Genomic DNA, 26,554 nt, shown 5'->3' with positions numbered 1-26,554 from the left:
CTGACCTTCCTAACATTTGAGATGTAGTTTCTTCTCCATATTTAGTTGTGGAGTTTCTTCTGCCAGTCTTCAGATCACTCTCCAGCTTATTTACTTGGAAGTGGATGATACCTAGTTGTAAATGTGGGACAGGGTGAGCTCATGGTCCTCCTACTCTGCCATCTTCCCAAGCTCCTTCGAGAATTGACCCTTTTATCATTATGTGATGTTGTTCTCTATCTTTGAAAATTTTCCTTGTTCTAAAGTCTGCTTTGTTTCAAATTAGGATAGCTTCTTCAGCTTTCTTCTGAGTAAGTTAGTTGAGATTATCATTCTTCATCTCTTCACTTTTGGTCTAAGTCTTTACATTTAGAATGAATTTCTTGGAGACAACATATAGTTGGGTATTGGGTCTTGTTTATTTTCCACCCATTCTGACAGTGTCTGTCATTTATTGGTATTTTTAGATCCTTAAGTTTTAAAATACTGATATTTTTGTTTTAATGACTACCAATTTTTAACTGTTTTCTATTTTTTGCATTTGTTTTTTGTTTCCTTTTTTTTAATTCTCACAAAGAGCCCATGACAGAAGCATCTTATATTAATCCCCACTTATTGATGAGGAAACTTAGATAACTGAAATTAAGTGACTTAACCACAATTGCACAGTACAAAAAAAACCAGAACTTTAAACTTGACCATGTTCTTTACTTAACTAAACATTATATCCTATATACTGAGCAATTTCAGCAATAAAACTGTGATAAGGCCTTCAAGTCAAGTAAAACTACATTCTCAGGATTTCTAAAATTTTTATGCCTCCCAAGGCTTTTCTCTTTCCAAAACCAACCTGGGGAGGAGGTATTAAAAACCTAGAATCTTTGCTGCAGTTAAACCAAAACACCATGTATAAACCAGCAGTTTATAATAAATTCTAACAAGTTGAGCATAAGTGAAAGGGGAAAAAAAGAGTTTTTGCCTCAATCATGCAGAAAACAAAATTATCCATGGAAACCAAGCCTATAGTTTCAGGGTGTCAGGTTTCTTAAAGAGTCAGAAAAAAATTTAGCCCTATTCTCAAGCGAGGCTGTTCAGTTTTATTTTCCCATCAACTGAGGTCATTTAAAATGATTGTTACAACCTCACTCCTGAATCACCATCTATTTTCCTATAAAAGTGCTTCTCTGTTTCCGTGGGGAAGAGAGCAAAGACAGAACTGGACTTGGGCCCAAACCATAATTTTAGTAATTACTAAACCAAGTGACTGCAGCCATAATTGAATCATTGAAAGCCAAATGGTAGCTGTAATTAGTTTGTCAAATTTGAATAAAAGAGCTTTTTGGAGGGAACAAGTAGAGTTGAGCTAAAGAGGCCTGAACTGTCAGCCATGAAGTGGGAGACTTTTTCCAAGTGGAGAGGGTCTTCTCAGCACCATGGTTCTCCTGTGTGACAGTGACAGATGTTCCTCGTTACAGATTATGGCCTTGTCACATTTAAACTAATCTCTCTTCATGTCTTCAGGCCCTGCTCATTCCCCTGGGCAGCAGTCATCAATTTACATGAAGAGACACCTAGGGAAACACAGAATCTATTTATCACACTTGCTCAGAGTGTACTAACAGTGACTTCAAAACAAGCATGGATCCACATTTCAATCGGGCTTCCCCTCTGCAGCATCATAAATAGTGTCAAAGGATATATTGTTAAGAAAATGGATGGAAGGTAAGGGAGGGACTCCTGAGAACTATTTGGAGTCAGTGAAATCCTCTTCATATGACCAGCTCAGTTTGTATAGAATGCAGCATGGTTTAGACTTCCTAGACTTCTTTAAACTTTGTAGAGTCACCTTACTTGTGGATCGTCACTTCCTTCCAATTCATCAATCATAGCCCATATCCAATTATGTGTTTCATTACAAACATATTACCTACTATCTCTTGCCAAGTTCTATGTTCCTTCTAGTGAGATTGGTCAGTGCTATCTCTGTCCAAAGCTGAGTTTTCCTCACTGTTTTCAAAGAAGGTGATTTCCTCCCAAAGTCATAAATATCTCAGGAGCTTTGCTAATAATACAAAAGACATTGCTGGCATTCTTTCATGGTCAGAGAGTCAAATGGAAAGCATATATTTCAATGTTGGTGGATTCAAGTCCCGGAGTTCATCAGTTCAATGGGTTAAAATTCCTCCCCCATTCTGAATTTAATTTGAACATAATCAGTATTGTTTATTTTGAATAATTCTGCTGTTTTTTTCCCTCAAAAAGATTCTTCTCTTTTGTGGATACACCTATCAATTTCATGCATAAGCTAAAACATACTCACTACTATTTATTTTTAATTTTATATGCCTTTTCTCATAAAAGATAATTTTCTTGATGTTGAGCTTTCCTGTCACTTTCACACAATGCTTATTTGAGTTGATGTATTTTACTCTTTTATCAAATTTCCACTAGAATTGCCTAATAAATTTATGACTGGACTGCATTTTAATAATCAAAAATGGTAGGAAATCTAAGATGTCAATAAATGATGGGAAAGGGAGATTCCGCAAATTATGACTAAAATGAAGAATTAAAGAAAAAAATATTATGTGTATATCGCATGAAGTTGATATTATTCATCAAACTCGTGGCAACTATGTATAAAACTTAAAGATTATAGCCAAAGCTATGCTTAAAGACAAACTGATTGCTTTATAAGACTTAATTGATGAATCAGAAAAAAAAAATGAATAAACTAAGAATTTTAATTTAAGAAATCAACACACAGAGTAACCCAAAATGCAGAAACAAAGATGAAATAAAGATAAAAGCAAACAATTCTGAAATAAGAACAAGAACAATTGGTGAATTGAAAAATACACTGAAGATATGTTAAAAAATAGTAATAATGAATGAGAAAAGGATATTATCAAAAACAGAAAAGATATTTAAAACATTAGAGAAAATCTGAACTATAGCACTTTGTTTAATTCATTATCTTCGTAAAGTTTGCTGTGAAGCCATATGTCTGTAAATGAGGCCACCTCCAGTGACCACTGGCGGTATTGGTTAAGAGGAACACACTCTGGAGTCAAAAGACCTGGATTTGAATCTCTGCTCCATTACTTAATGCCTGTGCGACCTCCACTAATCTGCATATCAGATTGCTCATCTGTGAAAGGGAGATGATAACAGCTATGAGGATTAAAAGGGTCAATGTGCATAAAGTGCTTAGCACAGTGCCTGGCACAGAGTAAAAGCTATAATGCACTGATTATATTAGGGTGAAAGGCAGAATTATTGCAAATTTATTTATCATCTGAGATTGTGAGCTCTTTGAAAACAGGATATGCCATTCATTTGTTGAAAGAATAAATAAGCACCCTCATCTTTTTAGCAAATATATTGAGGTGTAATTTACATGCCATAAAGTTCACCATTTTAAGTGTTGATTCAATAATTTTTAGTAAATATACCAAGTTGCCCAGCCATCACCACAATCCAGTTTTGGAGCATTTCTGTCACATTATTTGCTTCCTTGTGCCCACTTACAGTTAATACCTGTTCCTATCTCCATTTTATGATTGAGGAAACTGACACTGAGAGAAATTATTTGATGTTCTTAAAGCTGTACAAATGATAAGTGTGATAAGCAGGTCTAGAATTCAAGTCTTCTGACATCCTTTATGTCCAAACCCATTTCATCACACAGTGCTCTCTGCCATGATAATCTAACAATAATTAAATCTGAGAATCAAGCATTATTCTAACTGTATTTGTCAATAATTTATTATCATCTTTGTTATTAGTTTTTCCATCATTATCATTGATGAAGATTATAATATATAACACTCATTGCCTACCTATCCTAGGCATGATGATGCATAGATTTTCTCCTTCAGAATAGAAGCTATCACTCATGACATGTGGCAGCTCCAGCCATTCCTGAGTTTCAAATGTGCTCAAAGACTTTACTGTCAGGGCGATGCCATTTTCAATTTTAATGATTTGCCTAGCTGCCAACTTGGCAAACTCAGTTCAGAATCCTAAAATCCATCAGTAAAATGAGTGATGGAAACTGGAATATATTAATTAGAAATCCTAATCCCATAGTTGTTGTAGTCAAACTTATGCTTAACAATATCAGTATTTTAAAATAGACTAGGAACAAAAGAAAAATTGATATGTTCACAGTGAAGTCATAAGAAACTTAGATTCCTTTGCTCTATTAGACTTGATTCTTAATACATGTAGCTTCTCTCTGCTAATCAAGAAAACATTAGGTATCAGAGTTTTCCATGAATAGTAAAATTGCTTTAGTCCCAGAGCACCACCTTGATTTGCTGTGCTGTTGTTAGAGCGTGGCAAAATTGGATTTTCCCATAAATTCTCTGTGCACCAATAATGTTTTGGTTCATGCTTTGAGTAATGGACTAAATCAGTTCTCACTCAAGGCAGCTGTTCATAATTCACTAATCTAGGATGATTATTTTATGAAAACAAGCACCTCTCAAAACACTTTAACAGGCATCTACTTTAAAAGAAGATAATGCTAGCCAATCAAAATGAAAATAAAAAGTTGATGTGTAGTCCTTACATTAAGCTAATTAACAACTTGGCATTTCTAACACTGAAAGCACCCAATTATCGCAGGCCAAGATACTGGCCATCAACATTTTTGTAATGCATCTGGCACCGAAAGTATCATACAAATAACTTCCAGCAAAAGGCTAATGGAGACAGACACTAATACCCCAGACCAGCTTGAAAACGGAAACTGGTATCCAAAGCAATTAGACCTTTCATTATGGAAAAAGTAACTGTGGCCACTCAAGAGTGATATGATTAAGACATCCAATCACTTCTCGAAAATAAAATGCTACCGTCTTTTATTTTGCCCTGTGTGAAGTTGAACCTCCACCCTATTAGAAATGTCTAAGGACAAAGAATGAAATATGGCCCTTTGTAGCAACGTGGATGGAACTGGAGAGTGTTATGCTAAGTGAAATAAGCCATACAGAGAAAGATACCATATGGTTTCACTCTTATGTGGATCCTGAGAAATTTAACAGAAACCCATGGGGGAGGGAAAGGAACAACAACAAAAAAAGAGGTTAGAGTGGAAGAGAGCCAAAGCATAAGAGACTGTTAAAAACTGAGAACAAACTGAGGGTTGATGGGGGGTGGGAGGGAGGGGAGGGTGGGTGATGGGTATTGAGGAGGGCACATTTTGGGATGAGCACTGGGTGTTGTATGGAAACCAATTTGACAATAAACTTCATATATTGAAAAAAAAAAAAAGAAATGTCTAAGGACATGTATAACACTCCTTCCAACAGTGTAGTAAAAGATGATCAGAATGCTCTACTCATAAAATGACATTACTGAAAAGGATATTAACCTTCTCATATACACCCAGCATTTTATGCATACATTTAGGGATCTTGTAGATTCTCTGAACCCCATTCATGGCATTATACCCATAATGCCATAATGCCTTTGTGAGTATAAAATACATAACATACATTAGGAAAAGACTATTGCTCAAGGAGTTTTTTTTTTATATAGAAAAATGACCAAAGTGAATAAATATAGGCGAATTTAGCAAAGATGTATTCAGTGCCTAATATGATCCAAGTATCCTATCAGGCACTGGAACACATGGATAAGGAAATCATTGTCTTTGCCCTTGAGGATTTCCCATTTCAGTGTGAAGGCACACTTGTAAAAAGGGAAGTTCAATATAAAATTGTAAATGTTATGATAGTGAAATGATAAGTTATAAAAAAAGAACAAAGAGGAGCATTGAGATCAAATCTGGAGGAGGTGGTAGAGGGAGAATAAATGAAATCTTCATGGAGATTACTGTTTTTCATTTCCTATAGCACATATATGTGCATTTCTGGAACTTAAGACATCTCATTTTCTCTACATTGTGAACTATATAAACAAGTCCTGTCGCTGTGAAGTGGCTACTCATTTTCTGTTATGTGGTGGGTAGATGAATTACATAAAGTACCTTCCTTGGGATTTAAAGGGAAAACCATTAGGGTTGCATACTCTCTCTTCCTATGAAGAGAAGTTATTATGTACCACTGTGGCAGGCAGAATAATGCCACCTCCCAAAGATATCTACTTCCTCATCTCCAGAACCTGTGGATATTTTACTTTTCATGGCAAAAGAGATATGGTGATTTGATTAAATTGAGGATTTTGAAATGAGAAGGTTATCCTGAATTGTCCAGGTGGGCCCATTTGATCAAAAGTTTCAGAGCCAAAGATTTGAAGACCCTGTGCTGTTAGCTTTGAAGATAGAGGAACATGCCACAAGTCAATGAATGCAGGAGGTCTCTAGAAGCTGGAAAAGATAAGGAAACATATTCTCTCCTAGAGTCCCCAAAAAGAGTGACTGACTTATCATTAACACCTTAATTCTAGCCCTGTGAGACCCATTTTGGAATTCTGACGCCCAGAACTGTATGAGAATAATTTTTTTGTTTGGAGCCACTAAATGTGTGTAATTTGTTAGAAGAACAATAGAAAACGAATATGGACGTCAGGTGTCCCTCTTAGACCCAGCAAACTAGAGTACATTTTTTCCACTCTATAAGCACATAGCTGATCTTTTTATGACATAGAGTGAGTTAAGGATACACATTATTTATATTTTAGGCACTGACAAGTATATAAAATTACTCAACCACCTATAGTAAACTATGATTCTTTTTGCTGGTCTGCTCTACTTTCATTCTTACATAGGCCATAGTCTCTCTTTTAGGACTTTGATCTTTCCTAGTGATAATCCCAGTCTTTTTCACAAATGATATTTCCTAACTACCTAGAAATCATCTATTCTACTTTAAATGTTTATTTATTTATTTTGAAAGAGAGAGGAGTGGGGAGAGAGAGAAAATCCCAAGCACGCTCCACACTTGGTGCAGAGCCAGACACAGGGCTTGATTTCGTGACCCAGAGATCATGACCAAAATCAAGAGTAGGATACTCAACCAACTGAGCCACCCAGATGCCCCTCAGCTGTTCTACTTTAGACTGTTTCCCTTGAATTCTATTCCTGAGAAATATTCCTCTACCCAGCCAGATTAGATGAGCATTACCACAGAACTTCTAATTCTTACCCTCCAAGATAGGCCTTCCTTCCTCCCATTTTTTTCCCCAGTAGGAACTTATTCCTTTGTATTTGTGGAGGAGAAAAAACAATTTTTTTCTCTGCCATTCTGGGTCCTTGGCTGAGACAGCTCTGTAATAAAAAGATTAACAGAATGAAAATAAACAGAAGTTTAATAAAATGTATACCTCCTGTATGCATGGGAAAGACCCAGGAAAACTGAGGAACTCTCAGAAGTGGCCCAAGCCACCACCTTAAATACCACCTCCACCAAAGACAAAAAATACTGGGTGTTGGGGAGAGGCTGGTTATAGGAGGTTATAAGGAAAACACAGTAAATAGTGGTAGTCTGAAGATTTAAGTCCTTGCTTTCTCCTTTGATAAGCGTTTCTAGAGATCTAGGATCATCCTTCTTTTCCTGATCTGGAAAGGGAGACACCCTTACAAATGGAGATCTCCCTTATAAACGTCTCTTACAAAAGAGTTATTTCTACTCTACTTTCAAGATCTCACCTGTCTCTGCTTTTTCTTAAAATTCACCAGTTCAGAATAATCAATATCTAAAAAGGCATACTTGGGGGCATATTTTGTTCTCTTTCATATATCTGAACCATCAGTAACCACATTTCTACTAATTTGTTTCTTTTGAGAAATGCTGAATTTTTGGTCAGTCACTTGGCATTTATGTCAGCCTGGAAAATTCCTGTCTCATCTTCCCTTTCAAAAAGAAACAATGATAAATTAGCATGTAGAGTGACCCAGACTGGTAGACTAGTGACTGTTTCTTCATCCCAAGCTATGTGACCTGAGCAATTAAATCTTTTAGGAGTCTCATTTTCTAAAAAGTCACTAAACTATACATTTGTTCCATCCTTTCTATTACCAAGAATCTTTTTACTATTTTTTCATGCAAATCAATATTTTGAAAAGTTTTATCGCCAAAAGCACTGTATTTATTTAGAATTATTCATTCATTTTTTCAAGGTTTATTAATCAAATACAAATAAATCTGACAAACTTCTAATCAACGTACGTTAATCAGTGTTGCCACACAGAATTAGTATGATTTCAGGCAAAAATTGAAGAAAAGTAGAAATGTATTTCTGAGGCAAATGGAAAATCACTCTTCTTCCACCCATATTCCCATTACTACCTTTCAAATTCCTAGGTGCCAGGAATCACCACAGGGCTAGATCATTAGTTCTAAAGTTCTGTCAGCTCTAAATTACATTAAAATTCACCAACAACCCCAGGTGCATTTTATCTAATCCACCTCTGCAATAACTTTAAATTGCTCCTCAATTTTCAATCATATTAGCAATGAGTTGTGTTTTTCAAGGTTGTTGAGAAAAGTTAAGAACATTTTGGTTCCCGTGTTTTAGGTTTCCATTATAATTACATTTACTTTGCCTTTAGACCTTTATGTAAGCTGGTGTGCCAAACAGCCAAATGACCCTATTTACTGTCCTTAGCATGACCATTTAGAGGCCTACATAATTACTACCATTAGGATTCATTGAGGAAATATTCTGCTTTAAAACATGTAATTTTTTAAATTTAAAAATGTTGGGGCTCCTGACTGGCTCAGTCAGTTAAGTAAGTGGCTGACTTTGGCTCAGGTCATGATGTTGCAGTTCATGAGTTGGAGCCCCACATTGGGCTCTGTGCTGACAGTTCAGAGCCTGGAACCTGCTTGAGATTCTGTGTGTCTCTCTCTGTTCCTCCCCCAACTTGCACTCTGTCTCTCTCTCTCTCTCAAAAATAAGTAAAGATTAAAAAAATGTTTATTTTTAGTTTTTTAATGTTCATCTATTTTTGAGAGAGAGAGAGAGAGAGAGAGAGAGAGAGAGAGAGAGTGTGAGTGGGAGGGGCAGAGAGAGGGAGACAGAATCTGAAGCAGGCTCAAGGTCCTGAGCTGTCAGCACAGAGCTCTATGCGGGGCTTGAACCCCCAAACTGCAAGATCATGATCTGAGCTGAAGTCAGACGCTTAACCAATTGAGCCACCCAGGCATCCCTATTTTTGTTTATTTTGAGAGAGAAAGAGGGAGGGAAAAAGAGAATCCCAAGCAGACTCCATGCTGTCAGCACAGAGCCCAACGTGGGTGAAATCTCAAGAACCGTGAAATCATGACCTGAGCTGAAATCAAGAGTCAGATACTTAACCAACTGAGCCACTCAGACACCCCAAAACTTGTGACTTTAAAAGACTGATTTTTTGCTAGGATTTTTTTTAAATATATAGGATAACTACAGATACACTGATGTCTTCTTCACCCATCCAATCTTGCATTTGTGCTCAGAGGAAACCACTTTCTAGAAATGAATGTGTATCTTTCTAGGCCATGATTTATAATATAGAAATGATATATATTGTTGCTTAGAAAAATTAATAAATAACATGTAATATTTTATATGGTTTAAATTTTTAAGCAAGTGGTATGCATCATACTTCCCCTTTGTCCTTTTGTAACATTTTAATGTTTGTGATATTGTGATTTATAATAAGAAATATATATTTAGTTTTTTTCCTTGTTTCTGGCATAGAGCTCCTAAAACCCTTGGAATTTCCTAATTGGTGAGAGCCACAAATGTGTCTTTTGTTTTATTAATGAAGTGACTTTTGGACTCCACCGGAGGATGGGGGCTGCTTGCCAGGGAAGCCAACTATATAGAGGCTTGGAACTTCCAGTACCATCCTCCTAACCTCTAGGGACGAGCTGGAGGTTGAATCAATTGCCAATGGCCAATGATTTAATCATTCATGGCTATGTAATGTCAAACTTAAAAATAAAACTGCTAGTTGTATTAAATGGCTTTATTATGGAACAGCAGAAAATTGCAATTGGGGACAAGCAAGCTATGGTGAAGCCATGAGCAAGTCTGGAGAACAAAGGAGAGGAATACCCTTTTATAGAGGAAAGGGGGAATTGGAAGAGATTGTTATAAACAAAATGTCTATTAAAATAAACTGGGAGATTGAAGTATAGTGGCTTCTCATTGGCTGAGTTGTGACTATCTCTCATTGGCTCTGGGGGTAGAAGGGAAGAAGAAACCTTTCCTGCTGCTGAGATAGTAAAGCAGTATCAACTTGCAGGGGGCCTCTCTGCCTGTTGGATTTGCAATTGATGATGAGTGGTAGGGAGTGACGGCTCCCTCTGCCCTCCCAATTCCATTTTAGTGGGGTTCCCCTTTATTAATTTTCACAGTAATGAAGGCTCCATAAAATCCCAAAATGGTAGTTAGGAGAGCTTCCAGGTTGGTGGACTTGCGGAAATGCAGGGAGAATGGTGAATTTCAAGAGGGCATGGAAGCCCAGTGCCCCTTCCCATATGCCTTGCTTTTATGTATCTTTTCATCTAGCTGTTGATTTATATACTTTAATAACATTTGTAATAAATCAGTAATCTAGTGAGTAAATAAGTTTCCTGAGTTCTATAAGGTGCTCTAGCAACTTCATCAAACCCAAGGAGGATATTATGGGAACTTGGGATTTACAGCCAGTCAGTCAGAAACATAGGTAAAAGCATGCCCTTCTGATTGGCATCTGAGGTGAAAGGCGATCTTATGGGACTAAGCCCTCAACCTGTGGGATCTGACACTATCTCTAGGTAGCTGGTGTCAGAATTGAGTTAAATTGTAGAACGCCTGGCTGGTATGCCAAGTATATTGCTTGGTGGTACATGGGGAACTCCACCACCCCCAACACACACACACACACACACACACACACACACACACACACACACACGTTAGAACTGTGTCCAGGAACCCAAAATAATGTTCAGTTTTGGATTTGGCAGGATGGGGAGGGTATCCATATTGATATTTGTCATTTATTTTAACTGGAATTATATTCCATTGCATGAATAAATTACATGTTATTCATTATAATTGAAACCAATACCCTAGCAACAGCTCATTCCCCATGCAAATAGTCTCCTGGTGGACTGGCCCTATCAGACAAAGCTAGACAGAACTGGATTCTAATATGGATTGAAGTAAAGCTCAAGCCAACTCCACTGTTCTTATTATTTTTCTTTTTATTATCTTATTATCCACTGTTATTATTTTCAGTTATGTTTCAGCTCAGAGAGGCAAGAAAATGAAATCTTTTCTATGTATATAATATCTAGAATGTTGCCAATATACTGAGTATATTCTGGTCTTTATAGAGGGCAGGGTAGGCTGCGTTAGTTACCTCTCAAAGGAATGGGAGTACAAAGGAATGAGGAGAAAGAGTAACCAGATGCTCCTTTAAGTATAGGAATTTTTCCTGGATGTTTTCATGACTTGAATCACTGTAACATTCATTAAATAATTAGGAAATCAAATTTGCACTACTCACTAGTATTACTTTGCAGCCACTGGCAATTGTGAACTTGAAACCTTCTAGTCCTAACCTTTTCTTTCACTGAAACAATTGCTTTTTTCATATGATTTGTTAATAAAGTGAGGTTTGTTAAGAATTGTATTATTGGACTATAGTATATAGAGAGTATGGATTTTTTTAAATAAATAATATGAATCTTGTTTGAAAAGGTATATTAATGATTTTAGCCATTAAGAAAATGACTTTCATATTTATCATCTCCAGTTATTTAATATTTCAAATATAAATCTAGTGATAGACTCTGATATTAGGGAATTTAAATTTAGCATTAACTCTAAAAAGTTGATAGCAATTAGCCAAGCAGAGGGAACTTTTGAACCAATTGTATAGTTACTGGAGTTGGTAAACACTGTTCATTCTTCATTACACATTACCAAAAGAAGAAAGCCAAATTGTTATAAAACAATTATATGAAAGTCTTAATTTTTACATATTTTAATTGCAAGAAGAATAATATAAACATTGTTTATAAGAAGATTTAATCCAAATCCCAACATAAAAGCAAAACAAACGAGTCTAAAATAACAATTACCAATGCAGTTGATATGAATGCAAAATAAAAGAAGTGCTTTCAGTCATTATTTGTTTTGCATTTTAATACATTATATGAGTAACTAGAATAACTTATTTTGCTCAATATCATCTGCATTGTTTCTAAGCCCATAAAAATGAGTTCTTAGTCCTTTTTCTATGTACTTACTTAGAGTAGTATTTTCTTATTTGTTTTTGTGTAATTCTGAGTACTTATTAATTGATTTTGAAAGAGAATTGCTTTCCTCCAGTACATTTGGCAGAAACCATCAGCCCTTATTCCAACTACTGGTCTTTCTACTATTCCAGACCTTTTTCTTGCACACGGTTGTAACAAGACAATGGCTCAGGAAGAGTCACTTCCAGCTTGTACCAGAGCTGAAATGAGATCTCTCATCATAAAAGATGCCCAGGATTTACTATGTAGCACTGTGAATAGTTCCCTCCAAATCGTTCCCAGGGCAGTACTCTCAGATATATATTGACAACTTATCTTTATACTCAGTACCATTGGGAACATGCAGAACAGATTCCCAAACTTTCTGTGTCTTCTGACTTTTACAGACTGTCTCCAACCCTATATCACCTTAGAAAAACTGGAAGGCATGAAATAATGTTACTTATTCTTTCATCCCATGGCTCTACCTCCCAGTTTCACCAAGTCTTGGCAGCTCTGGAACATGGTTCCAGGCTTTCTCCTCCTCATCACTCCTATTATATATATAAAATAATAATTACAAATTACTTAGGAAAGGCTTTTTTTTTAGTTTTTTAAAAATTATTTATTTTTTAATTTACATTCAAGTTAGTTAGCATATAGTGCAACAATGATTTCAGGAGTACATTCCTTAATGCCCTTACCCATTTCGCCCGTACTCCCTCCCACAACCCCTCCCACAACTCTCTGTTTGTTCTCTATATTTAAGAGTCTCTAATGTTTTGTCCCCCTCTCTGGTTTTATATTATTTTTCCTTCCCCTCACTTATGTTCATCTGTTTTGTATCTTAAAGTCCCCATATGAGTGAAGTCATATCATATTTGTCTTTCTCTGACTGGCCAGTTTTGCTTAGCATAATACCCTCTAGTTCTATCCACATAAGCAAATGGCAAGATTTCACTCTTTTTGATCGCCGAGTAATACTTCATTGTGTGTGTGTGTGTGTGTGTGTGTGTGTGTGTGTGTGTGTGTGTATACACCACATGTTCCTTATCCATTCATCCATTGGTGGACATTTGGGCTCTTTCCATACTTTGGCTAAGGTTGATAGGGCTGCTATAAACATTGGGGTGCATGTGCCCCTTCAAACAGTATACCTGTATCCCTTGGGTAAATACCTAGTAGTGCAATTGCTGGGTCGTAGGGTAGTTCTATTTTTAGTTTTTTGAGGAACCTTCATCCTGTTTTCCAGAGTAGCTACACCAGTTTGCATTCCCACCAGCAGTGCAAAAGAGATCCTTTCTCCGCATCTTCGCCAACATCTGTTATTGCCTGAGTTGTTAGTGCTAGCCATTCTGACAGGTATGAGGTGGTATCTCATTGTGGTTTTGATTTGTATTTCCCTGATGCTGAGTGATGTTGAGCATTTTTTCATGTGTCTGTTCACCATCTGGATGTCTTCTTTGGAGAAGTATCTATTCATGTCTTTTGCCCATTTCTTCACTGGATTGTTTGGTTTTTGGTGTTGAGTTTGATAAGTTCTGTATAGATCTTGGATACTAACCCTTTATCTGATATGTCATTTGCAACAATATTCTCCCATTCTGTTGGTTGCCTTTTAGTTTTTCTGACTGTTTTCTTCGCTGTGCAGAAGCTTTTTATTTTTTTTTTCAACGTTTTTTTTTTTTAATTTATTTTTTTTTTGGGACAGAGAGAGACAGAGCATGAACGGGGGAGGGGCAGAGAGAGAGGGAGACACAGAATCGGAAACAGGCTCCAGGCTCCGAGCCATCAGCCCAGAGCCTGACGCGGGGCTCGAACTCACGGACCGCGAGATCATGACCTGGCTGAAGTCGGACGCTTAACCGACTGCGCCACCCAGGCGCCCAACAAGCTTTTTATTTTAATGAGGTCCCAATAGTTCATTTTTGGTTTTGTTTCCCTTGTCTCTGGAGACATGTTGAGTAAGAAGTTGCTGCAGCTGAGGTCAAAGAGGTTTTTGCCTGCTTTCTCCTCGAGGATTTTGATGGCTTCCTGTCTTACATTGAGGTCTTTCATCCATTTCGAGTTTATTTTTGTGTAAGAAAGTAGTCCAGGTTCATTTTTTTGCATGTCACTGCCCACTTTTCCTAGCACCATTTGCTGAAGAGACTGTCTTTACTCCATTGGATATTCTCTCCTGCTTTGTCAAAGATTAGTTGGCCATACATTTGTGGGTCCATTTCTGGGTTCTCTATTATGTTACATTGATCTGAGTGTCAGTTCTTGTGCCAGTACCATACTGTCTTGATGATTACAGCTTTGTAGTACAACTTGAAGTCTGGGATTGTGATGCCTCTAGCTTTGGTTTTCTTTTTCAAGAATCCTTTGGCTATTCGGGGTCTTTTCTGGTTCCATACAAATTTTAGGATTGTTTGTTCTAGCTCCGTGAAGAATGCTGGTGTTATTTTGATAGGGATTGCATTGAATATGTAGATTGCTTTGGGTACATTTTAACGATATTTGTTCTTCCTATCCAGGAGCATGGAATCTTTTTCCATTTTTTTGTGTCTTCTTCAATTTCTTTCATAAGGTTTTTATAGTTTTCAGCGTATAGATTTTTCACCTCTTTGGTCAAATTTATTCCTAGGTATTTTATGGGTTTTGGTGCAGTTGTAAATTGGATTCATTCCTTGATTTCTCCTTCTGTTGCTTCATTATTGGTATATAGGAACGCAACCGATTTCTGTGCATTGGTTTTATATACTGCAACTTTGCTGAATTCATGGATCAGTTCTAGCAGTTTTTGGTGGAATCTTTTGGGTTTTCCATGTAGAGTATCATGTCGTCTGTGAAGATTGAAATTTTGACTTCCTCCTGGCTGATTTGGATGCCTTTTATTTCCATGTGTTGTCTGATTGCAGAGGCTAAGACTTCCAATACTATGTTGAATAACAGTGGCGAGAGTGGACATCCCTGTCTTGTTCCTGACGTTAGGGGAGGAAAGAGTTTTAATATTAGCTTTTTAATAATAAAAAAAAGTCTAAATGTAATTATGTAAGGATTTATGTCCAATTTTTAATCTAATGAATTATTGATATTTAACAAATAATATTTACCATATGTTAATATTCTACAACACACATTTTTTCCAATATCTTAACCCAATGCTTACAGTTTCTCAACATTTAAATAGAAAAATATTACCTAAATAAATTCTGCATCTTGAATTTGTGCCTTTAAGACTCTCTTTATCATTGAGGGCTAATGTTGGCAATACACTAGTACTCTAGATTTATTGTAAATTTACAAATTAGGATAGGCTCTAGCCAGACATTAACCCATTTGTTCAATCAGTTCAATCAATTTCTGGTAGAAAATAACTGAAAACCTTGCTCCATTGCAAAAGTAGGGTAAAAGACAGAAAATGGTAATTTGTCACTTTTTCATAGCAAGAAGGAAATGGGCATTACAGAAAATAGAAGCAAAAGGGTAGAGAGGAGAGAAAAAGAGGGAGAAGGGAAGGGAGAGAGTCAAATGTAGAAAAGAAAGTTATATATGGATGATAACATAAGAAAGTTTATTAATTTGATATGAATTTATATGGTATAAAGAGAAAGGGGTATATTGTTTTGAAGAAGACAGTGACAAAATCTATGTGCATGTTACTACTAGAGCTCAACATATATATACCCTGTGACACAGCAGTTCCACTCCTGGGTAAATATCCAATGCAAGAATACATGTACAAGAATGTTCATAATAGCTCCAAACCAGAAACCATACAAACTTCCATTAGCAATAAAATAGATAAATCAATTAGGGTGTATTCAGACAAGAAAAAGAATGAACTACTGATAAAATAACATGAAATAATCTCATAGACATAATATTGAATGAAAGCAGTCAGACACAAAACATTCTGTGGCATATGACTGCATTCACACAGAATTCAACAACCTGAAAACAAATCTATGGTTATAACAGACAGAATAGTGATTCCTTGAAGGATACAGATTGGAAAGAGCTTGAGAATACTTCTAAGATACTGGAAACATTCAAAGTATTCATTTGAATGTTGTTTATGTGGTTGATATATCTAGTCAGGTAAAAACGTGAAAATTCATTTTACCATACGCTAAAGATTTACAGCAATAATAATAAAAATAAAAGAATGATTATGCTATTTAAAAGATAGTGCAAAACATAGCAATGTGGAATCCAAAATATTTAACTACCAGTATAGCTTGAACTTTGACCAATCAGAAAATATGCCCAACCAAACAGAATGTATGTCATGACTCAAAGAACTGCTATTCTGAACATATAGAAATTCTAGCAAGAAGAAACAGTGATTGTAGCTTTGGAAACTCCTTTATAATGTTGCTCGGCACATGCCTCAACTGATGATTTCCTCAGAATTCTACTTACTTATCCTGGTTGACGTTTTTTTGTTTTTTTAATTCAGAATGTCTGGCCTTTTGCTCTTTTTTTTAAATAAATATTCATTTTTGAAAGAGAGAGTGTGATCAGGGGAGAGGCAGAGAGAGACAGAGGATCCAAAGTGGGCTCTGCTCTGACAACCTGATGCAGGGCTCAAACTCAAGAACCATGAGCTCATGACCTAAGCTTAAGTCAGAAGTTCAACTGACTGAGTCACCCAGGTACCCCTGGCCTTTTTTCTAATTCTCAACTCCAATCCCTGGCATCACTGTTTCTTCCTTCTCCTCCCACACAAACATAAAGCTTCCTCAATATTCTCTAAAATAAAGGAACCCTTTAGTGTTGAAGATCTTTCTGCTTAAACTCCACCTTCTCTGTCACATGAAGTTAAACTGTAGTATTTTGCTTTAAGAAAGATCTTTGTTTAATTTCTTTTTTTTAAATGTTTATTTATTTTTGAGAGACAGAGACAGAGTGTGAGCAGGGGAGGGGCAGAGAGAGAGAGAAAGACACAGAATCTGAAGAGGCTCCAGGCTCTAAGCTGTCAGCACAGAGCCCGACGTGGGGCTCAAACTCACAAGCCATGAGATCATGACCTAAGCTGAAGTCGGACGCTTAACTGACTAAGCCACCCAGGCACCCCATGGTCTTTGTTTAATTTCTTACTTCATCATTTACTGGTTCACCTTAGCACGTCTCCTCATTGTCACTCTTTTATTTTCAATTTTTAATTGTATCAGCCAATTCTGATGGTGATGACAAATGAAATAGAAGAGCTTCTTAGAAGAAGTCCCTGTTACCTTTCTTTATCTACCCTCTGTTACACTGCCCTGGATGCAACTCTTTAAATTATTCCTGCTTTTTAGTTCTCTTGGTGCTCATCTCAAAGCTGTGGATAATGTTTTTGCTCCTTTTTAAAATCAACTTTGACAATATATGTCACTTTTGTCCAATGTTCTGGTCATGAAGAACCTTCATATGAATTTTCCAATTATATGGATCTTACCTCCCCAAGATTAAAACTCAGTTCCCTAGTCTCTTTCCATATAGAGGTTTTGCTACAGGAATGGTATGTGACTTCATTCCATCCAGTCAGACTGAACAGTCTGAGAAAGTGATTTGGATGTAAGTGACTTGAGGAAAAGGGCTTCAATCCATATTTCTTTGCTGAGAGGGTTGGTGTAGCAAGCTTTGAGGAATCAGTAATTCTGATTTTCTTTAGCATTCAGTGGGGCAGCCATAGTGACAAATTTCTTCATTAAGACTATTTTTGCTTTGTGGTCTTAGACATTGCTCCTGGAAGCTTAATTCCAAACCTGGTTATTTCACCCTCCCCCAAATTATGTGAGTTTCCTAGTGTTCTTTTTAATAAACTTCTTTTCAGCTTATCCACTAGAGTTACAGAATTCAATTGCCTCTTCAGTATGAATGATGAGCATTTAGGTCAATTACCCTACACTCATCCACCTTACTGCTCTCTGTTAGATATTAATATTATAATGTAATTCTCTTATTGATGATCTGTGTAATTGTTTCCATCAATTTTCATCAGTTTCTCTTGATTTCTCACTTTCTAATTGGAAGGTATTAGCACCCTGCCTTTCTTTCACTTTCATCCAACCCCAACCTTTTCCGACTATTCACTTCTCAACTTAGGTCAGTCTCACTCTTACTTTTATGTTGTCCATTAATATTTACGTTCTGTTCTGCAACCAGTTCCTGGGCTTCTAGGTTTTGTCTATAGGTTGATTCTAAAGTTAAAAGCCATTACATGAGTTACTTTTTAAATTTTGTGGATAGGTAAATTCAAACTGTGGAATCCATGTGGTAACATTACTTTCCTCCTCTTCCAAACCAATATCTTGACCTCTGTACTATATAAACGAGACTGTTTCTAGTATTGGGTCAAAAGTATTACTATTTCTTATTCTCTAACAATTGCTTGAAATCATATCACACTTTAATTATTTGCTTAATATTTGAACGATGGCTTTCTTTCATTCTTATATTATTTGACCTTATACTATTCTCAATTACTTTCAATTTTTAGTTTTGCTTTCTATTACATCAGGAGGTGTTTAGTCTTTCTTTTATTTTTCACAGAACTATTCATCGCTTTGCCATGACTTGGATTGTTTGCCCTGTAGATCTGGTACAAAACCATGACTATGAGACTTCTTTTCTTTGTCCTTTTGGAATAAATTTACTCTTTCCTGGATTATTTCATTTCCAAGGTATGGATTTACTCCCTTATTTTGTTGAAATATGTCATCAAATCACTGTCTGCAAAACACAAATGAGAGGTAAAGTTGATAATTCCTTGCATACCTGAAAGTGTCCTTAGTTGAATACAGACCTCTGGGTGGAAAATAGCCTTTCTTCAGAACTTTTAGGCATCACTATCTTGTCCACATGCTTCTAGTTCTGCTGATGCCGGGTGGAAGCCACTCTTTCTCATCCTTTTATAAGTAGGTTGTCATTTCTCTCTGTATACATTTAGGATTGTCTCTTTATCTTTCATATTCTAAAGTTTTTAAAACTCAAAGCTATGTGCAGATCTTTATTCATTTATTGCACTGGATACTTGATGGATCTTTTCAACCTCAAGACTCATGTCCTTCTTTTCTGGGAAATTTTTCTTTGATTATTTCTTTGATAACTTCCTTGCCTCCATTTTCCTTGTTCTCTTCTTATGGAAATCCTGTTAGCAGGATATTGGATTATTACGTCTATTATCCTTTACCTAACATTATCTGTTTCTTTGTCTTTCTGTTTCATGCTAGAATATTTTCTCAAATTTATTTTCTAGTTCTAGTAAATGTCTTATGTCTGCAATTTTTGTTGTCAATCTCTAAGATTTTATTATTCTATGATTATGTCAATGTTATGTCATTCTTCTTGTTTCATAATTTCATCCAAATATATTTGTATGTAATACTTAGAATTTCATTAAGGTTAGTATTGTATATACTAACAACATGGGTTTGAACTGATCCACTTATACACGGGTTTTTTTACAGTACAGTACTGTAAGTATATTATCTCTTCCTTATGATTTTAACATTTTCTTTTCTCTAGCTTACTTAATTGTGAGAAATCATTATATAATACATACAACATAGAAAATAAGTGTTACTGTTTATATGATCAATAAGGCTCCAGTCAACAGTAGGCTATTAGTAGTTAAGTTTGGGGAGAGTCAAAAGTTATATGTGGAATTTTACTGTAGGGGGGGTGGGGGGTCAGTACCCTAACCCCCAAGTTGTTTAAGGGTCAATTGTAATTTATGTGTTCATATCCCCAGACACATATAAATTGAAAATAGTAAATGAGTAAGGCTTTTTTTAATGTTTATTTATTTTGAGAGAGAGAGAGAAAGAGAGAGAGAGAGTGAAAGAGAAAGAGAAAGCAAAGGCTAGCGGGGGAGGGGCAGAGAGAGAGGGAGGCAAAGAATCCCAAGCAGACTCCACATTGTCAGTGCAGAGCCCAACAAGGGGATCAAACTTACGAACCTATGAGATCATGACCTGAGCTGAAATCAAGAGTAGCATGCTTAACTGACTGAGCTATCCAGACACCCTGAGTAAGACTTTTTTAAGTTGTTTTCTCCCCCCTGAATTATCTTTGTTTCCTTCAGTATCTTTGTTCTTTCTTTTTTTTTTACTGCACTTTCTTTCTTGTACATGGAGTGATATTGAGTTGTCCACTTCCATTTAAACAGAAGTATAGTTGGTATCCAATGCTGGAGCACTGTCAACACAAGGCAGTCGCATGGTTTCATAAATATAGAGTTTTAACAGGTAAACCAATCTCTGGGGTTAAAAGTCAACATGGTTATCTACATTTGGTGGTATAGAGATTAGAAAGGGGCTTATGGGAGCCTCTAAGACACTAGATATTTTCTATTTCTTGATCTAGGTGCTTAAATACAGAGGTACCTTTCCCTTGTGAGAATTTATCAGCTGTAGTCTTATGATTTCTTGAATTTTACGTATTTATTTATACTTAACCAGAAGAGTTTTGGGGAAAAAACTGGTGGAAAACAATTTGATAGTGAGACACAGAAAGTAGTAAAAAATTTAAGAGAAAGCTAAACAATTAGGGAGTACACTCCAAAATGTTCTTGATCTAGCTAGACATTCTGTTTGTTCCCACTAAGGCCCATGAGGCTTATCCTATCTTAACACCTTCCTATTTTGTCTGGGCAGACAAAATAGGACAAGGCAGACAAACACTCAAAACACTCAAGATATTTTATACAAAATTTCTGTAGAAGGAAACCATAGTATCCATTAACCTGAGAACAAATGCATTAGGAACAAATGGAAATTACAAAAAAATGCAAGTAGATAAGAAAACAATGTCAATTCTAATGGGAGTTTTAGTGAATTATCTTTTGTGATTTGGAAGTCCTTCTTTTGTGTTTCCATATGATCCTTGCAAAAATTTATCATATAAATTTTAACCTCTATTATAATCATCTACTAATGTGTCCCTCCTGTCCTCTAGAACAGCATTGTCTAATAGAAATTAAATGCAAGCCATATATGAAATTTTACATTTTCTAGTATCCATGTCTTAAAAAAACAAAAAAGAAATAAGCACAATTAATTTTAATCATAAAACCTAATCTTAATGATAGAGGTACTTAATTCAATATAACTAAAATATTATTTTAGTATGTAATTAACATAATAAATTATTGGGATATTTAGAATTCTGTTTTTTAACGAAATCTTTGAAATCCAATGTATATTTTACTCTTAAAGCACATCTCAATTTTGGACTAGCTACTTTTCAAGTTCTCAACAGCCACATGTAGCCACTGGCTGTCATCACGGACAATGGAGCTCTAGAATGAAGCACAATGAGGGCAGTGACTGTTTCTTCTTGTAACTGACAGAGCACCAGCATACAGTAGGTGGTGACACCAGTAGGACAAATAGTCCTTTTTACCATCTCCTTAGATGTGTAAAAACTGTTATAATAATTGTAAGAGGTTCTCAATCTTATTTCCTTACTCTATTTGAGATTTACTATAAACCAGACCCTGTACTGACTGCCATGAATTATTAGGGTATCAACTGGAAAATAAATCACAAAGTGATGTAAAGGTCACCAATTATGAATAAAACTTTACAAATAATCTAGAGAGAATGGAAGTTATTGCCAGACATGACTGAAATTACACTTTAAAATTGTGTTTAATGCTAAACATGTTATGATTTTATATTAATTCTGACAAAGGTTAAAAGAAACACACAGAATTGGGTTTGAATTCACGTTCTTAAATTTTTAGCTGAAGTTAGGTTTTTCATTTCTAAAAGTGGGATAAAATTGATTTATATCCTAGAGCTCTTGAAAGTACTATAAAGCACAACACACACAGGGTTTTACATAGTAGCTGATCCATAGAAAGCATTTGATAAAAATTTAATCTTATTATAGTTATGTCATAGGTAGATCAACATTCTATTAACTTGAGGCATCATACTACCTGATTTCAAAATATACTACAGGGCTATGGTAATCAAAACAGCATGGTGCTGGAGAAAAAAAAGACATATAGACCAATGGAACAGAATAGAGATCCCAGAAATAAGCCCACACCTATACTATTGACTAATATTTTATAAGAGAGCCAAGAATATTAAAAAAATATAGTCTCTTCAATAAATGATGCTGGGAAAACTGGATACTCACATGTGAAAAAATGAAACTGGACCCCTGTCTTAACTCCATACATAAAAATCAACTCAAAATGGCTTAAAGGGCTTAAATTCCATGAAATTATAAAACTCCTACAAGAAAACATAAGGAGGAAGCTCTATGACATTGGTCTTGGCAATGATTTTTTGAGATAAGAAATCAGAAGCTCAGACAATAAGAGCAAAAAATAAACAAGTGGGACTACACTAAACTAAAACGCTTCTGCACAGCAAAGGAAATCATCAACAAAATGAAAAGGCAACCTATGGAATGGATGAAAATGTGTCCAAACCACACATTCAAAAAGGGATTCATATCCAAAATGTGCAAGGGCTCATACAACTCACTAGCAAAAAAAGTCCAGATAACCCAATTTTTAAAAATGGGCAAAGGACCTGAATGAACATTTTTCCAAAGAAGCCATACAAATGGCCAATAGGTACATGAAAATATTCTCAACATAACTAATCACAAAGGAAATGCTAATCAAAACCACAATAAGATATCACCTCATACCCATTGAGATGTTTATTATCAAAAAACAAGAGGTAACAAATACTGGCAAGAATGTGGATGAAAGGGAGCACTTGTACACTCTTGGTGGAAATGTAAACTGGTACAGCCATTATGGAAAAGAGTATGGAGGTTCCTTAAGATACTAAAAATAGAACTACTATATGATCAGCAATCCCACTTGTGAGTATATATCCAAAGGATATGAAAACAGGATATCAAAGAGATATTTGGACTGCTGTGTTTATTGCAGAATTATTCACAAAAACCAAGGTATAGAAACCACTTAAGTATCCACTGGTGAATGAAAGGGTAAAGAAAATGTGAAATTTATCACACACACACACACACACACACACACACACACACACACACACACAGAAGAATATTATTTAACCTTTGAAAATAAGGAAATCTTGTCATGTGCCACAATGTGAGTAAAATTGGAAGTAGTTTTGTTAAATGAAGTGAACCAACAGAGGAAAACTAACACTTCATGGAATCCCTTATATGAGTTTTTAAGTCAAACTCAAAGAAATGGAGAAGAGAATGATGGTGGCCAAGGGCTGGAATGGAGCTATAATCTATATAAGATGGTGACTATAGTTTATAATACTTCATTGTATAATTGAAATTTGCTAAGAGAAAAGAACTTAAGTGTTCTCACCAAAAAAAAGGAAAAAGGAAATATATGAGGTGAGGTATGTGTTCATTTTTTTAATGTTTATTTTTGAGAGAGAGACAGAGAGACAGAGTGGGAGCAGGGGAAGGGCAGAGAGGGAGACACAGAATCTGAAGCAGGCTCCAAGCTTTGAGCTGTTAGCACAGAGCCTGACTTGGGGCTCTAACCCACAAACTGCGAGATCATGACCTGAACTGAAGTCAGATGCTTAAATGACTGATCTACCCAGGTGCCCCATGGTGGAAATCCTTTCACAATGTGTACATATATCAAATTGTCATTTTGTACAGTTTAAATATGCTGTAGTTTTAGTTTCTTTCTAAATCAGGTAATGCTGAAGCAACAGCAAATGGTTACATTGTTATGACTTCCACAAAACTTAGGTTTCATAGTGCCATCTGGAGTGAGAAAGCCTTTAAAAACTTAGTATTTTTCTTAATGGATCAGTGGCCTTGACCATGACACTTAAGTATTTTGTGCCTCAGTACACTTATCTGAAAGTGGAAATATGAGTGTTTATGTGACAGTTCTAAATATATATTAGTTATTATTCCTATTAGAAAGAAATATAGTCAGTGAAGTAGAAAAAGAAACAAATTAGAGCAGGAGAAAAATAACATGGTGGGTGTTAACTTGCCACTCTAGTACCCAATCTGTTGAAGAACAAATAGGCTCTTTTTTGTGAATACCTGGAAATATTTGTTAAAGTGGTATCGTGATTGTTGTGGAAGGCAGTCTTGAATGTGAAGAATGAGATTAAAACAGTAAGTCTGAATTACTAATGGTTAAATGACTTTGTTTATTCAAAGGCTAGTAATAATCACCTGTACTAGGCAAAAATGTTAATTAATTCTGTTTCTTCTCCACATGTGTTTCCTGCGCCCCCACCCCACCCCACCCCCACCCCCCACCCAAGGCAGAATTTGGTGATTGCAGCATGTGGCTCTACGGAAGTTCTAAATAGATGTATATTTTGCCTTCTTGTAAAGTCATACTGTTCACGGGAGACTTGTCTCAGCTTAGAGAGGTAGGAATGTTTCAGACTTAATATGACATCAATAAAATATTTTGCCATGTATCAGAAGGAATAATCACTTTGTAAAATTGTCATATCCATTGGATATCAGCAGAGACCTGAAAACAACAAGAAACCATCTTGTAAATTGAGCTGCAGTTTACTCGTCTCTGAAATAGGATAACAACATGCTCTCTATCAAAGGTCTCACATAAGGAGAAAAATGTTATAATATATGTAAAGTAGCAGCACATAGTAAACACGAGCAAAAGAAATTTGGGGGAGTAAACATAAATTAATCCCCTAAATAGCAGTGTTCTGTGTGTTTGAAATGATAAGGAATTGTTAAGTATTCAAGTTGGTGGAGTGGAAAGAACGGAAGCCTCATCGCTCTCATGTACCATTATAGACCCACACTTCCAGCCTTAAATTATCGTTCTGCAGGATGTCAGAACCATCAGTGCTTTAGAGAGCCTTCATCTTAAGAGTTTTCCTTTTGGCAAATTGATTGATGTCTCTTTGCTTGTGAGTAGAATTTTCCTCACCTGGGAATGTCTTCTTCCATTAATTTTCTTATAGAACTCCTGTTTAATCTTTCAAGGGACATTTTCATGTGATTTCCTCTCAAATTCTTTGTACACAAAAGCCGCTGGATATACATGGTATCCATCAGAATGTAACCAGCCTGTCTTTAAAATCCCCTATTACCTTGCTTTTCAATCATGGTAGAGTGATGTTTCAACTTCTCACCTGGCTGGACCCAAAGCTGTTCCTGGCCCCACAGAGACATTAATAGCCAGGCCCCAAGCACTGGGATGCTACCATTTCAGCTCTGCAGTTCCTGCTTTTATTTTCAGTTCCTTGTCTTTTCTGGCAATTAGTGGCCTCTCCTCCTCCCCACCCCCCATTTTTCTTTTGAGCTCAGCTATTCATCTGTTTTAAAGTTATATGTATTACCCAGCCTTTCTGGGTGTGAGTAGCAAGTGTTTTCATATTAGTTGAGTCCATTATCCTCCCTTAACTGCTGTATTTGCTCTAAGTATAATTCTTTATTAAAGTATTTGCTTTTCAACCACAGGAACATAATGCTCGTTTTTCAAAGGTGGCATTTTAGACTACCCTTAAAGAAACAGATGTCCATCATAGCATTTGGCTCACATCCTTAACATGACATTTATCAAAACAGGCTGCACATAGGTTGCATCCAAAATTTAACTGCTGACAAACTCATTCTAATACCTCTTGATGTCAGTTTCCTTCTTTCTCAACCCACAGATGCTGCTGTGCCCCTTTGCAAGATAACGTGTGCACTTTGCAGATATTCTCCAAGGTGACAGAGAAATGAAGAACTGTGTGTACTCAGTTTTGAAAGAGATTTGGTTCGCCCTATTTTGTAGTGTACCTGGATCCCAATTCATATGATAATTGAAATCTCTGCTGTAGTTTGTAGACAATGAGTGTGCCATTCTGCTGCTGCTTTAGTAAAATTAAGGTGCAGCCTTCCTCTTTTATGAAGGCATGTATACTAGATGTGACCCATAATGGATAAAAGACAGCAATTAAATGCATTGAAGTGAATTACAACTCTTTGGAGACATTGAATCTGGTGTTAATTTGGTGGCATCAACAGTGGCATTTGGAATTCTGTTCAGCTTTATAATTTAACTTTCCAGCTACCCTTCACACCTAAGCCAATTTATGAGAGACAATGTTTGGTATATGAGATATGTAGCTCTTCTAGATATTAGGAGTATACTGTTTATCTTTTCAGATTCAGCAAGCTCTTGATTATGTTCCACAAATAGCCACATTCAGTTCATTTATCTTTTATTCTCAAATTTATCCTGAATATGTTATACATATGTTACCTAATAAAAATCACAATATGGCTAATAGGGGAAAAAATAACACATATTGTTTAATGGGATGTTTACTCCTGCTAAGATAATATAGATAAAATTCTATCAATATAACCCCTTGGACAGAGTAGAATAGCATCAAATTTTCTCATTCTATAATTCTGAAAAACTCTGTTCACTCTCTCTGAAT

At 36.0% G+C, this 26,554-nt stretch overlaps 1 long non-coding RNA gene across 4 annotated transcripts in view; it reads left to right on the top strand.

Moving 5' to 3' along the window:
• The window catches only part of LOC122233042, a 37,282-nt gene extending 11,002 nt beyond the window's left edge, over positions 1 to 26,280 (top strand). For 2 of the 4 annotated variants that reach the window (XR_006210475.1, XR_006210474.1), the window contains exons 3-4: positions 24,407 to 24,517; positions 25,781 to 26,277. This is a non-coding gene — a long non-coding RNA (uncharacterized LOC122233042). Of the gene's footprint in view, positions 1 to 24,406; positions 24,518 to 25,780 lie in introns of all 4 variants that reach the window. The other 2 variants (XR_006210476.1, XR_006210477.1) reach the window with 2 other exon arrangements.
• Positions 26,281 to 26,554: the final 274 nt, after the last annotated feature.

The sequence above is a fragment of the Panthera tigris genome, chromosome D4 (genome assembly GCF_018350195.1).
Source record: "Panthera tigris isolate Pti1 chromosome D4, P.tigris_Pti1_mat1.1, whole genome shotgun sequence".
NCBI lineage: Eukaryota > Metazoa > Chordata > Mammalia > Carnivora > Felidae > Panthera > Panthera tigris.
This window is presented reverse-complemented; position numbering and strand designations above follow the sequence as displayed.